Below are 13,765 nucleotides of genomic sequence, written 5' to 3' on the forward strand. Positions count from 1 at the left end.
TCTGAGAAAAGAAATTGCAGAAAATGGCATTTATGTATTTATGCACACAATCTCATGCAGAACTCGCTCTCAATTCTATTATTTTGAACTGTATTGACATCAGACATGTAAATATTATTCGTTAGGACACAAATGACAAAAAAAAATATATATATATATATATATACACATGAAGTGCTTTTTTTTACATTCAACAATACAGTTTACTCGGTGTGAGTGAGTGTGCAGACAGACAGACAGACAGACAGACAGACAGACAGACAGACAGACACACCGACAGACAGACAGACAGACAGACAGACAGACACACACACACACACACACACACACACACACACACACACACACGATCCCCCTTTTAGATTTCTAACCCCACATATGATAAGCAATAACCACGCCCTGTGGCGCTGGGATTGGCCAGGAGCAACACTGGAGGGCACGCAGCCCAGCGATTACATGAACCAACTGAATAGCTCTTGAGAAAGGACAGCGGGCTGCTCTGACTCCCGCTTCTGCCTTGTGCCTTGCTGTTGTGTGTTTATTTTGCACCCTTCCTCGTCCATGTCTCCCTGTCATATCCCCTGCTATCTGATCGTTCCCGTTTTCCCCTCGGCTATTCAACACGTCCTCACCGCCCTCGCAAACTGATCGATCATTTCCTCATTCCTCCGATGATCAAACACATCTCTTGATTACTTTCTCCCGGCTGGCACAGAGGAAGGGGACTCCAGCTCGTGCAGCGCGCCGAGGCGCGTTTCAATGGCGTTTCTCCTGTCTGCACAAGGAAGCGTTACCAGTTTTCTGCTTTTCCTCCTGCTCAATTTCAAAACAACAGCTGCGGTATGTGTTTGTTCACGTGTTGTCTTAGATGATAGGGACCTGATACCATGTGACAGGCTGGGGAAGTGTTTAAACTACACCCTGCAGTAATAAAAACAAAAACACGTCAAACACGTCATTGGCGGGGAGGGCTATTTCTGATAACACGTCAAAGACGTCATTGGCGGTGAATGAGTTAATAGCTAAAATAAATAATTGTCTATCTAGAAGTATGTGGCATTGATGATTTTCACATGTAAGGGGTTATATAGAGTGAAAAATATTAAAACATATTGCTATAGAATAGAATACCACACTCAGATTATATGTCATTCACAGAGAGGAGACGGTGAACGAAGAGGGAAGATCGGAAGACCGGAGCAGAGGGGATGACAACGACTTGGAACATGGATTCAAGACTCCAATGATGTCAACATATTCGGAATATGAATGAATGGGAATAAACAGGATGTGAGGGTTGGGATGGATGATTGCAAGTATGAATGAAGCGTCTAAGGGAGAGTGCAGATGCTGAGGAGGAGCCAATGGAAAAGCCATGATGACATCATTATACTAGTGTCTGAATTTTAATATCTGTTATAAATAAATGATAGAGCAAACTTGTATGGATGGAGCCAATGGAGACGACAAGATGACATCAATCACGTCAAATATTTGAACTGCTAATGAAATTATGTTGTATTGTATGTACTTTGTATATAATGTTGAAAAGTGAAGTGTATGATTGTAGTGCAATGTTTCATATGTTATAAGTCATGTATAGTGTCTAAGCTTAGCAATGATAGCATGCTATAGTTGTAATGAGATCCAACAACTTTAAACTGGTAGATTAGGCCAATCTATCAGAAGTATATTATGTAAATAACTTGGATTAGTAAGGAGTCCATCATTACATGGAGTGATATAGCAGCAAGGCACATTTCAAATACAGGCTTTATTAAGTGATGTCCCAAAAGCAAAGAGAGGGGGTCGCAGAGGACTTCTCTAGACTGTACACAGACAGAGTTTATAATCTGCATGTATTTGAAATATTTATAAGCCACTGCAGTCTAGAGAGAGGAGTACACAGTTGGATTCGGAATATGGCAAGGTAAAGTGTACTTCTTTTAACAAGAATGTATATATCAGCATGGGATGATGAATACAACTAAGAGTAAGTTGAAATGCAATATAACAACTTCTAAATAAAATAGTTTTACTATTAATAAGTAAAAAGAGGAGGGAAACTGTAGGGAGAATTTAGATGTTATACCCCTCCTAGCCATAGGGGGGCGCTAAGTGCATAAAGCTACTCTGTTGTGGGACTTCAGAAGAAGTCTATAAAAGGACGTGACTAACAGGAAGAGGGGGTCATTTACCAGCTACAGGAGTTTGGGAGAGCAGGCAGTGAACCGGATCCGTTTTGTTGGACTTTTGTTTTTGTAAATAAACTATGTTACAATTTACTCTCTAGTAAATGGACTTATTTAAAGGTTAAATGAAATATCTCACCACAACGCACACGCGGGCACTCACGCACACTCACTCTCACACTCACTCACACACACACACACACACACACACACACACACACACACACACACACACACACACACACACACACACACACACACACAGAGCGCCCAGCCACCCACGCCTCATAGCAATTTCATTAACCAACTTATGACACTCGTGACAGCCATCAAGACATGGTAACATGAAGATCTACTGAATGTTCCACTTTGATATTCAGGGGAAAGGACCTATACAACACCTTCAACACGCGTGCACACACACACACACACACACACACACACACACACACACACACACACACACACACACACACACACACACACACACACACACACACACACACTCACACACAGCCCAGTACAACCACAGTCTGATACTGTCATACTGTACTGGCATCTATAGAATTGTTGTTGTTGCCATATCCTTTCATACTGGAACAACTATAATATTGCTTAACTCTGTACTCAGTGTACTGTATTCAAGTTCAAGTTCAAGTATATTTATTGTCATTGTTAAATTACTCCAACAACGAGATATAGACAAGCATCTCCCTGAGACGTACAGTGAAACACCAAAGTAAAGTGCATCGGCCAAATAATAAATACATACAATAAATAAATACATTATTCTATAAAGGCATCAGAGTTAGTGACTGTTCAGTGGTGCATGTAAACAGTGAATCCAGTATGTTGTACAGAGTTCATGAGCAAAATGAGTGTGAAACAGTCAGAGTTGGTCAGAGTTCATTGTTCAGGGTGGGGGGGGGGGGGGGGTTGTGTTGTGTTTCGAGGGGTAGTGTTCAGCAGGCTGACAGCTATTGTTGTTGTTCTTTCTCTCCCTCCCCCCCTCATATATGCATGCCATCTTGTTTTTGTTTAATTGATGGTCTGTGTGTAATTAATTAGAAACTGTGAATAAAAAAACAGTCTGATACTGATGTCTACTGAGCCCTATTAGATCACCTAGATTTTACCACGCTGTTTATTCAACCTCTCGCAACTGCTGCCCCCGTGTGTGTGTGTGTGTGTGTGTGTGTGTGTGTGTGTGTGTATGTGTGCGCACACACGCGCACACGCGCGTGCACGTTTATGGGTGTGGGTGTGGGTGTGTGTGTGTGTGTGTGTGTGTGTGTGTGTGTGTGTAAAGCGGTGCTCTTGAAAAGAGCATTCTTAACAAAACCTCCCACAAGAAAAGTTACAGATAACATATTAGCAGCAGCATTAGTACTAAAAAATTGTAACAGTCTTTCTAGTCAGCTACTATAGTATAATGCCTGTAATGTTTATAATGTGAAGTCAGTGTTTTTCCTCATTCACCTTCCATCTGGACTTGAGAGCTTTATCTGCTGAAACAACTTTATTTTAGAAAGATTTCTCAAATGCTAAACTGAACAGATCAACATAGAATTCATCAGCTTTCTCTCAGCCTATTTGATAGTTATTATTTCCTCTTCAATAACATAGCACACTTCTCTGAGGTCGCTGTTCCTGTTCATTTGGATTGTACATTCGATTTATGTATTCATATTATTGTAGTATAATGTGTGAATGTATGGTGTATTCTTCTCAGCTCAGTTTGTGAAGTTGATCTGATATATATGGTTGATCTGAACACCAGGCCTGAATAGTTGGCAAACACCGAAGTTTTATCCATTATCATTTAACATGTTGAAGATGTACGGCTATATCTCACTGAAACGCATCTTTGGATGTACTGACCCAGTGCTAATTCAAAATAAAGAAAGGGAGATTTTGAGTGTTAGAAACTACATGTAGTAATTTTCTCCTTGCCCTTGCACTGGGCGTAAGGTATGGGCCCCTAGCCATATATTTCATTGTTTATTTGTTTGCATTTATTGTAGATTCAGTTCAGTTCAATTATCCTTATAGCCCCATATCACACAAGCATGTCTCAAAGGGCTTTAGCATCATTCCAGTGTAATACATCATACCTATATATATACAGATATATACAGTACATACATCATATACTGTATACATACTCCACATTTTACCAGATTACATTATGACATTACACAAACACAGCATAACTTTGGACTGTGGGTGGAAACCAACACAAACAGAGGGAGAACATGCAAACTCCACACAGAAAGTACCAGAGTGGAGAATCAAACCCACAACCTTCTTGCTGTGAAGCTATCCAGCTTCAGTTAAGTCTATATGATTGATTTTTGATTGATTGATTTATTTACGTGTCACACACCAATGGTGCTCAGCCCGTATGGGCTTATGAGACACGACAAAAATAGAAACAAAACTGTGGTTTACAATACTTCAGCTTCCATATTTCAGAATGCAAGATAACAAACAAAAGGACACAGAGTACGTGTCATAGAAAAATGGAACATATTAAATACACACCTACAGAGGTCTGCAGAGTCAGGGGGAGGTGGCGTTGCCTTTTCCCGCGGTGTGCCGCTTTGATGAAAACAATTAGGCTGCAGTAATATTTATTAGACGCTAGGTGGCAGCAGCTCACTTGAATCTGCTGAATCACCTGAGAAACGATACACTGTGTGACCACAACACGGTTAAAATGGCAGAGTGGCGCTGTCCACTATTTCTGTTCATTGACTCCACAGGAAGTGCCTGGAGTGAACCAAAGAAGAAGAAGGCTGTCTGATAACGTTAAATAAATAAATAAATATTAGTATTTTATGCCACGCAGCGCTGTGGAAATAGGCTACAGTGTGAACTCATCCATCAACTTTGTAACACAACAGTGAAGGTAAGACATCATTTCTGCTTATGGTAGTAGCCTAACAGAAATAAGATGATGTATGGGCTTGTTATTATTATCTCCGCCAGGAGATTATGAGATTGTCGCCTACAGCAGGCCTGTGTTAGCTAACGTTAACATTAGGGAGTTTGCTAAGGCTATGGTTATGTGCTGTTGGTAGGCTATTTGGTAGCCTATGCCTGTAGTCTGCTTATGGAGGGTAGTAGCCATAAAGTGAAGTGGCTGGCGAACATGGCTAATGGGAGCTAAATCTAAGTCCCGTGTAAACCCAACACAGTCTCTTAGAAAATTGTATAATACCAACGATATGGACCAACGTTGCTATTTTACAATTTCGGCTCGAAAAATGTAAAATAGTAACGTTCGGAGTGGTTAGGGTGAGGATTAGAGTAGGGGGAGGGGTTAGAAACAGAAAATCTCCGTAAAACACGCCCAAACCACGCCCACCGCTGTAGACGCATACGTTCCCATTTTACAATTTCTTAGCCGACATCGTAAAATACCAACGTATGTCCACAAACGTTGCTATTTTACAATTTTTTTGGAGATCGGGTTGTGTAAACCGTAATATCTGTGTCGTTTTAACTTTGATTGCATTTTTTTCCCACCAGATTAAAGAAAACATTTAGGCCTATGTGATATTGACTGATGCGCGGTCATGCATCATGGTGTAGCTACAGTAACGCTAATCAATCTACAGTAGCTAGCTCTGTTTTGGACTGGAGCTGCATATGGAGCTAGCTTGTCATCTGAGCCATGCTGTTTTTCAATCAGGGAATTAGGAAAACTAACGCGCACATTACATTAAAAAAACACATCAGTCAACATCACACAGGGTATTTTCTTTAATCTGGTGGCAGCACCTACTTCAGTTAGTGTATCGAACTAGCTGATAGGACCCCACTTCAAACAAACCGAACTATCCCTTTAAGGATGATAGTGCTACAAGCTTCCTCCCAACTTCCATAACACTACTTAACACGTTGACTGCCACTGACGTATATATACGTCAAAAAAAATCCAGCGGTTCACTGCCATGGACGTATTAATACGTCAAAAAAATCGTTTTTTTTTTTTTGACGGTGGGATGTGCATCTAACCCTTTTACATCTCTTATATAAGTATTGGACGTGTACAACGTGTACAACCCATTCCACTGACCCACTAAGTGGCGACAAGGAAGGAGGAAGGCAAGCAAAAAGCAGTGTGACGAAGCCATTCTCATGAAAATGGATTGGCGAAAACGCTTTCGTTTTCGCGCTGATTGCTGGCAGTGCGGGATTGCAAATTTGCATAATAGATCACGGATGGAACACACTTTGAAACACGCAGCATAAATATGACCAGAATCGCAAAAGCTTCTCTCAACCAAAACTCCAAGAAGCGAGCGAGTCCTCCATCCAGACTTCCTCAAACAGCGGCCGCGCAGACAGGCACAGCAGCAGCAAAGCAATGAGACTGGTGACGCGAGGTTACAGCAGCAGCAACGAGCTTGTGACACGGCCGCTGCGGCCAAGAGGACACACACGGAGGGAGGAGTTGGAAGCAACTCTCCCTCTCGCTCTCTCCCTCTCTCTCTCTCTCTCTCTCTCTCGCTCTCTCTCTCTCCCTCCCTCCCTCCCTCTCTCTCTCTCTCTCTCTCTCTCTCCCTCTCCCCCTCTCACTAGGATTAAACCTAGTGCGTCTCCCTCCCGAGAGGGAGGGAGAGAGAGAGAGAGGGAGGGAGAGCGAGAGGGAGGGAGAGAGAGAGAGAGAGAGAGAGAGGGAGGGAGAGCGAGAGGGAGGGAGAGAGAGAGAGAGAGAGAGAGAGAGGGAGGGAGAGCGAGAGGGAGGGAGAGAGAGAGAGAGAGAGCGAGAGGGGGAGGGAGAGAGAGAGAGAGAGAGCCAAAAATGAATGGTTAAAGTGACTGTTCTATCGAATTTCACAAAAAGCCGTTTATCTCTGAATATTTTTTCTGACGCTGAAACCATGCTGTATTCAACTGCTAATGCTTACATAACTACTAACTCTACAAACTAACTCTTTTAGATAGAGAAAGCACACATTCTATTAGTTCTTTTGAGATATTATCTTAGCAGAAAAGAATCCTCGGGTCTTGAAAGATGAGCCAGAATCCTCAAAAAACCCCTCTGGCAGAAGCTAACTACAGTAAAAAAAAAAACGTCTGGCAGTGAATGTGTTAACAAACAACCTGCTTGATCATCTTGGTTGCAGTGTCTCACTAGTTTTGGGGAGGTGGTCTTATAGGAGGCACTATGCACTTTTGTTTTTTGTGTCTGTGGCTATTTTGTGATGTTGTTGGTTCTCGATTAAGAGTGTGATTATTTCCATCTAACAGGGCTTGTACAGTATTTTACCTCATTTGTCTCTTGTCTAAAGTATGTCTATCTTTCATCTAATAGGACTTGTGCAATATCATTAGGACTTGTGAAATATAATTCGGACTTGTGCAATATCATTAAGACTTGTGCAATATTATTAGGGCAGGTGCAATATTAAGAGGGAATGTGCATTATCTTAAATTGTATCTTAACTCACATCTTTCCTCGTCTGGTTTTTCCACTGTGCCTTAGTGCAATATTGTATATAGTCTGTTGGTCGTGTTCTGTACTTGTGTCTCAGTGTTACTGTCTTGGTTTGTTGATTTGTTTTGTGCTGCTTGTGATTGCAGCTGTCTGTCTGTAGCACTTTTTGCACAAGCCTCTCGGAAACAAAAAAAGTTGATCTTAGCTTACGTTATGCCGTGGCATGTAATGCCATGCCCTGTCATGTCATGTCATGTCATCTCATTCTTTGTTTCCCAGGTATGTGATTGAGAAGAAGGAGAACCCTGGAACCGACTGGATGAATTGCGGTCAGACTCCAGACAGGCAGACCCAGTTCAAGGTGACAGAGGTGACTGAGGGGACAAAGGTGCAGTTCCAGGTCCGGGCCAAGAACGAGGACGGAGTCGGAGACCCAAGCGAACCCACCAGGATCCTGACCATCAAGGATGCCACCAGTAAGTTCCCCAAAAATTAATCTCATGGAAGTGTCTTGTATGTACATGCATGATAATCACAGTGTAAAACAATAATAAGCAATAATCCATTAAACCCAACGGTTGAAACGCGTTGCGGTATTTATCTTGCCCGTATCACCTTCATGAAGATGTACTCTGTTTTGTTAAACTCTTTGTAGTACACAGGTACAATTACTTCCAATTAAATTTTGTCATTTAAATTCCCAACAGTTCCTTTCTTCAATATTGCAGAACAGAACATGTAATTACAAGATATTTAATTTAGGTCCAGAGTGACACCTCTTCACCTGATCTATGCAGCTTTGACGTAGGTTTGGAGCACTGCCTTGGCTGCGGTCTGCACCTCATGATATGAAGCCCTATCAAGATTCCCTGTTAACAGTAGATTACTTTGAGAAGTCATGTCAGCTGATGGCCTACTACAGTAACCCCTTTCCCTGCACGCATGCAATAGCCTATTAACTCATTGGCTGCCAGCCATTTCTGGAAAACGGACGCTCCCAGTACCAGCCCTTTCAGAGCATTTTCAGTGATTTCTCAAGACCCACAGAATATTGTGTGATATTACTATGTAAACACCGAACATGCCCAAAGAACGATGAGACTCTCTTGTATCATCAGCAAAAAAAAGTTTATTTATATCATTTTCCGTTCTTTAGTTATCAACAGTAGAAGATAGGTTGGTTTCACCAAAAACAGATGTTTCAAACTAGAACCTGAGATAATGAGCCTTTTGTGAAATGAAGCATTTCAAGCACATCACTGACTCTGAAGCTAATATTATAATATATCGTCGCTGTGCAATGAAAGCCACTTATCTCCAAATCGCCAACTTTTCAGGAAACGGAAAAAACCCCGTGCTCATAAAATACTGAACACCACGTTGTCATATTTGACACATGTCTTCATTGTAGACAGTTTATCGCTGAATGTGTCATTACATTATAAATATCTCACCTGAATAAGCTCAAATGCTGTTACCGGATTATCACACGGAGTCTTGAGCACTTTCTGGCGGCCAGACAGCAGCGTGTGGGAGCCTGCCTTTTAGAGAGCGCGAGCACGAGCCGCTGTGCTCCAGGCAGCGGGGACGCGCGGGCGGAGAGCTTCACTCTGCCAAGCCGAGGAGAGTGGCTCTGTCATGGGTTGAGCAGTCCCGGAGTAACGTGACATTATTCTTCTCAGAAACAACTGCGATTTGCATACTTTAAATGAGTTTGCAGCCCAAGGACAACCCGAAAACACCTTATTGATCTATTTACGTCAGACGATGCCAGAATCACACAAAACCAAGCCGAAACACAGCCGGCATTCGGGTCAGCAGCTGCCTGGTGACTTTTCTGGGGAAGTCCTCATGAGGTGGGGCAGAGCATGGAGGTCTGACTGTCACATACGTGAGGTGATGTGCGGGTCTAGCATCCAATGGTGGTACGTGTTACATACTTTACCCAGTAAAACGTGTTTTTATTGGTCATTTAGACGCCAAAACCTGCCAGTAGATGCAGGAGAATGGATATATTCCATTTATACTCAAAAGTAAAAATCATAAAAAATGGACTTAGGTGGTTTTCATTGCACAGCGACGATATGTAGTGACACCTCAAATATCTGAACAGTCATTTCCTTCAATAAAACAGCAAAAGCAAAGGAATTTTGATGGCAAAATAATATTTTTTAGCTGCAACCAGCAGTGCTGCCCCTGCGTGCGCAGACCCTACACCTTCTTGCTGGTCTTGATTTACTGCTGGTGGGCATCAGGTATTCCAGCTTGTGTTTGCCAATCTGTCCATCGAGCCTGCTGTCTGGGTCGGTGTTGTATGGTGCCCTGCGTGCCCCACCCCCCTCAACTTCAAACTCCTTCTCCGTGGGAGTGTCTCTGGTGGCTCTCTGCTGCACGTTTGCTCTGAACTTTCTGCCATTGACGTCTTTAGACGTCAATGGCACTCTACGTTACTATTTGAATTGACGTCCTTAGACGTCAATGGCACTCAATGAGTTAAGATGAACCCTTGGACACTTGACACCCTTGGACAATTTTGATATAATGAAATAGGCTAGAATTTAATTCTCACATCCCTACCTAGAAACAAATATTTTAAAATGTGTATGCCTATGATGATTGAAATGTCTAATTACAGTAAGCGTGCGCCTAGAATGAGGACATAATATAAGCCTCAACATGGGATGCTTTAGCCTAAACTGAGTGAAGAAAAGATAAAGATATATAGGGCTCTATCGTTGCATCAGCCTATAGGCTGCGCCAAGCGCCCGGCGCAGCGCAGATTGGTGAGCGTGGACGAGCCCACTCCATATTTTGGTGTCGGCGCTACAGGCGGCCTTAAGCATTATAACCATGCCTTTTAAGCGTAAAATTATGCACAATCTGGTCATTGGAGAAGTGCAGTAAATTAATCACAACCGTCCCTTTTAAGCTCCAATTCCACTGAGCGATCCACTCCGGTCAGAAAAGAAGTTTGTTTAAGTATTAATTGCTTGAGACTTGACTTGATTCATGAAGAGAAGACTTGTTACTTGACTTGGGATCTGGAGACGTAGGACTGGACATTAACTCATTGAGTGCCAGCCACTTTTGGAGAACGGACGCTCCCAGTGCCAGAGTTTCAGAGCGTTTTCAGTGATATCTCGAGGCCCACAGAATATTGTGTGATATTACTATGTAAACACCGAACACGCACAAAGAACGATGAGACTCTATTGTATCAGCAGCAAAAAAAAGTTTATTGATATCATTTTCCGTTCTTTAGTTATCAGCCGGAGAAGATAGGTGAAAAACAGCAAAAACAGGCGTTTCCATCTACAAGCTGAGATATTGAGCCTTTTGTGAAATGAAGCATTTCAAGCAAATCACTGACTCTGAAACTAATATTTTCTGACCAGAAACATCTGAACAGTAATTTCCTTCAATATAACAGCACCCCCACCCCCCTCTACTGCAAACTCCTCCTCCGTGGGTGTGTCTCTGGTGGCTTTGCTCGCTCTGCTGCTTGTCAGGCGAGTCTCTGCTGCTTGCGGATCCACGTTCGGATGGCGGCCGCTCGTCGGGGGACTGTCTGGATCGGGCTCGCTCATTTCTGGGGTTTCGGTTGTGAGCTGGGATGAAGCTGCGTCCGATTCTGGGCTTTCTGGGCTTTCTGCTGCGCGTTTCAAAGTGTGCTGCACCCAGAGTCTATTTTCGGAGCCCCCCACCGTTGTGCGCCGGCTCCCAGCGCGACAGCCATTCTCATGAGAATGGTTTCATCACGGCTTTTTCTGCTGTTTTTACTCAACTTTCTCTAATCTGGAGAGCACTGTCGCCACCTAATGGGTCGGTAAAATAGGTTATACACATTCAACATGCCCCAAAATTTTACAGGAGATGTATTAGGCATTGATCCACGTCCCACCGTCAAAAAACGCAATTGACGAACATACTCGTCCTTGGCACTCTACGTTACTAAACGAATTGACGAACATACTCGTCCTTGGCACTCAATGAGTTAATGACATTTGTAATGTACATTTAGACTTGACTACAAAGCCTCAAGCCTTGAGACTGACTTTGGGACTTGATAACATGTTACTGAGTCATACCTCTCGATGATGGCGACAAAAGGTGGGAAATAATTTTAGAAATGGCCCAAAGTGGTTCAAGAAAATTAAACATGCCAAATAAATTGTGGGTTGCAGACAGTGATTTCAGAGGTGGAAAGTAACCAAGTACATTTACTCAAATACTGTACTTAAGTACACTTTTGAGATACTTATACTTTACTTGAGCATTACCATTTTATACGACTATAATTCTACTCCAGTACAGTACATTTAGGAAATATTGGACTTTTTACTGCACTACCTTTATTTGATAACATAAATGACTACTGAAGTTACTTTGCAGATTCAGATTGTTCATACAAAATATAATCAACTAGTAACTACTGCTGTATTATTATAGATGACTGTATGCTAGCAGTATATACATGAGTGGAAATGAGCCCCATCTTTTCCAATGATAATCCAATAATATCATATACTGTATTATTCTGAAATTGGCCATTCTGCATAATGAGTACTTTTACTTTTGCTGCTTTAAGTACATTTTCATGCTAATACTTTTCTACTTTTACTTACATTTTGAATGCATGACTTTTACTTATATTTATATATTTATACTGTGGTATTTCTACTCTTATTTAAGTAAAAGATCTGAGTACTTTCTTCCACCACTGAGTAATTTTGACGTGTTCATCTTCAGATAAGCCCGGACCTCCCGCTAACTTTGAGATCTCCGTTATCACCGACGAGTTTTGCACGCTGTCCTGGAAGCCTCCCGGAGACAACGGAGGCTCTCCCATCATCAACTACATCGTGGAGAAGCGAGAGACGGACAAAGAGGAGTGGGAAACACTGTGTGGCACTGTGAAAGAGACCAAATTCAAGGCCGACAAGCTCACTCATCTGAAGAAGTATGCCTTCAGGGTGAGCCCTAGCAACAAGCATGGCATCAGCAAACCTGCAGAGCCAATCGTCCCCAAGTATTCCTCCGGTGAGTCATCGACCGTTAGTACATTAGGCCCTACTGGAGATTTCTTGCTGGGGGGGCTGAGGGAGTACACTCTGTCTGCTGGTAGCTGAGTACGGCCATGCTTGCAATTATTATTGTTAATGCTGTTATCCCGACGTCACAAGTTAATTATGTAGTTAACTTGAGATGACAAAGCTAATCTATGTTGTTAATTGTTCAGATTGTGGCTGAATATTCTCATTCTCTGCATGAAGAACCCGAATAGCGCTGTGAAGTGAAGGGTGAATCTGGTGCTGACAATAAAGTTTTCCATGTGCTCTGACCCTCTGCAGCTACTCCTGGACCTCCTGACGATCTAACGGTGGTGGAGGTCTCCAAGACACATGTGGAGCTCAATTGGAAAGCCCCCAAGAGCAACGGTGGAAAACCCATTACCAAGTAAGTCAACAAACTACTGTGAAACTAGAGACTCAACAAATCTATATTCCAGTGCACACCAGGCTGCTAGGATTGACACTTTTTTATTAATACAGTGGAATGCGCTTAGAGTGACCACGGTTACAGTGATCAACCGCTTATATTGATCAAAAAGCTTGGTCCCGAATCATTCCTATACACATGCTGTTTAAATAATTTGCTTATAGTGATCAATACTCCGCTTACAGTGATAATTGTGGGCCTTGTCCCACCTGAGAACAATCAAAAACATGTTTAAAACTACAGTAATTGTATAATTTTTTTACTTACAAACTGCCAAAAATGAGCCAACGAGATACAGCAGTGATAGGCGGTGCATGTCTGTCTGTGAGATTGTGGCATCTCTGTCTGTGGAGAGATGGCAGCGTCTCTGTCTACGCAAGACCGCTGTGTTTGAAACAACTTCCTGTATGGATTTTTAAAGTAAATAACATTCCTTTACTTCATATGTACTGTATTCATGCAATACAGACACATGTAAATTAGATGGGGTAATCTGCTTGAGAAATAAAGAAAAAAAAATTAATCCGCATATAGTGATCAATTTGAACCATCCCAAGGTGATCACTAAGAGGAGTGCACTGTAACAGATTACATTTATTACAAAGAGGAGTGAACTACGTGTTTC

Source organism: Poromitra crassiceps (genome assembly GCF_964638095.1).
Source record: "Poromitra crassiceps genome assembly, contig: HAP1_SCAFFOLD_85, whole genome shotgun sequence".
Classification (NCBI taxonomy): Eukaryota; Metazoa; Chordata; class Actinopteri; order Beryciformes; family Melamphaidae; genus Poromitra; species Poromitra crassiceps.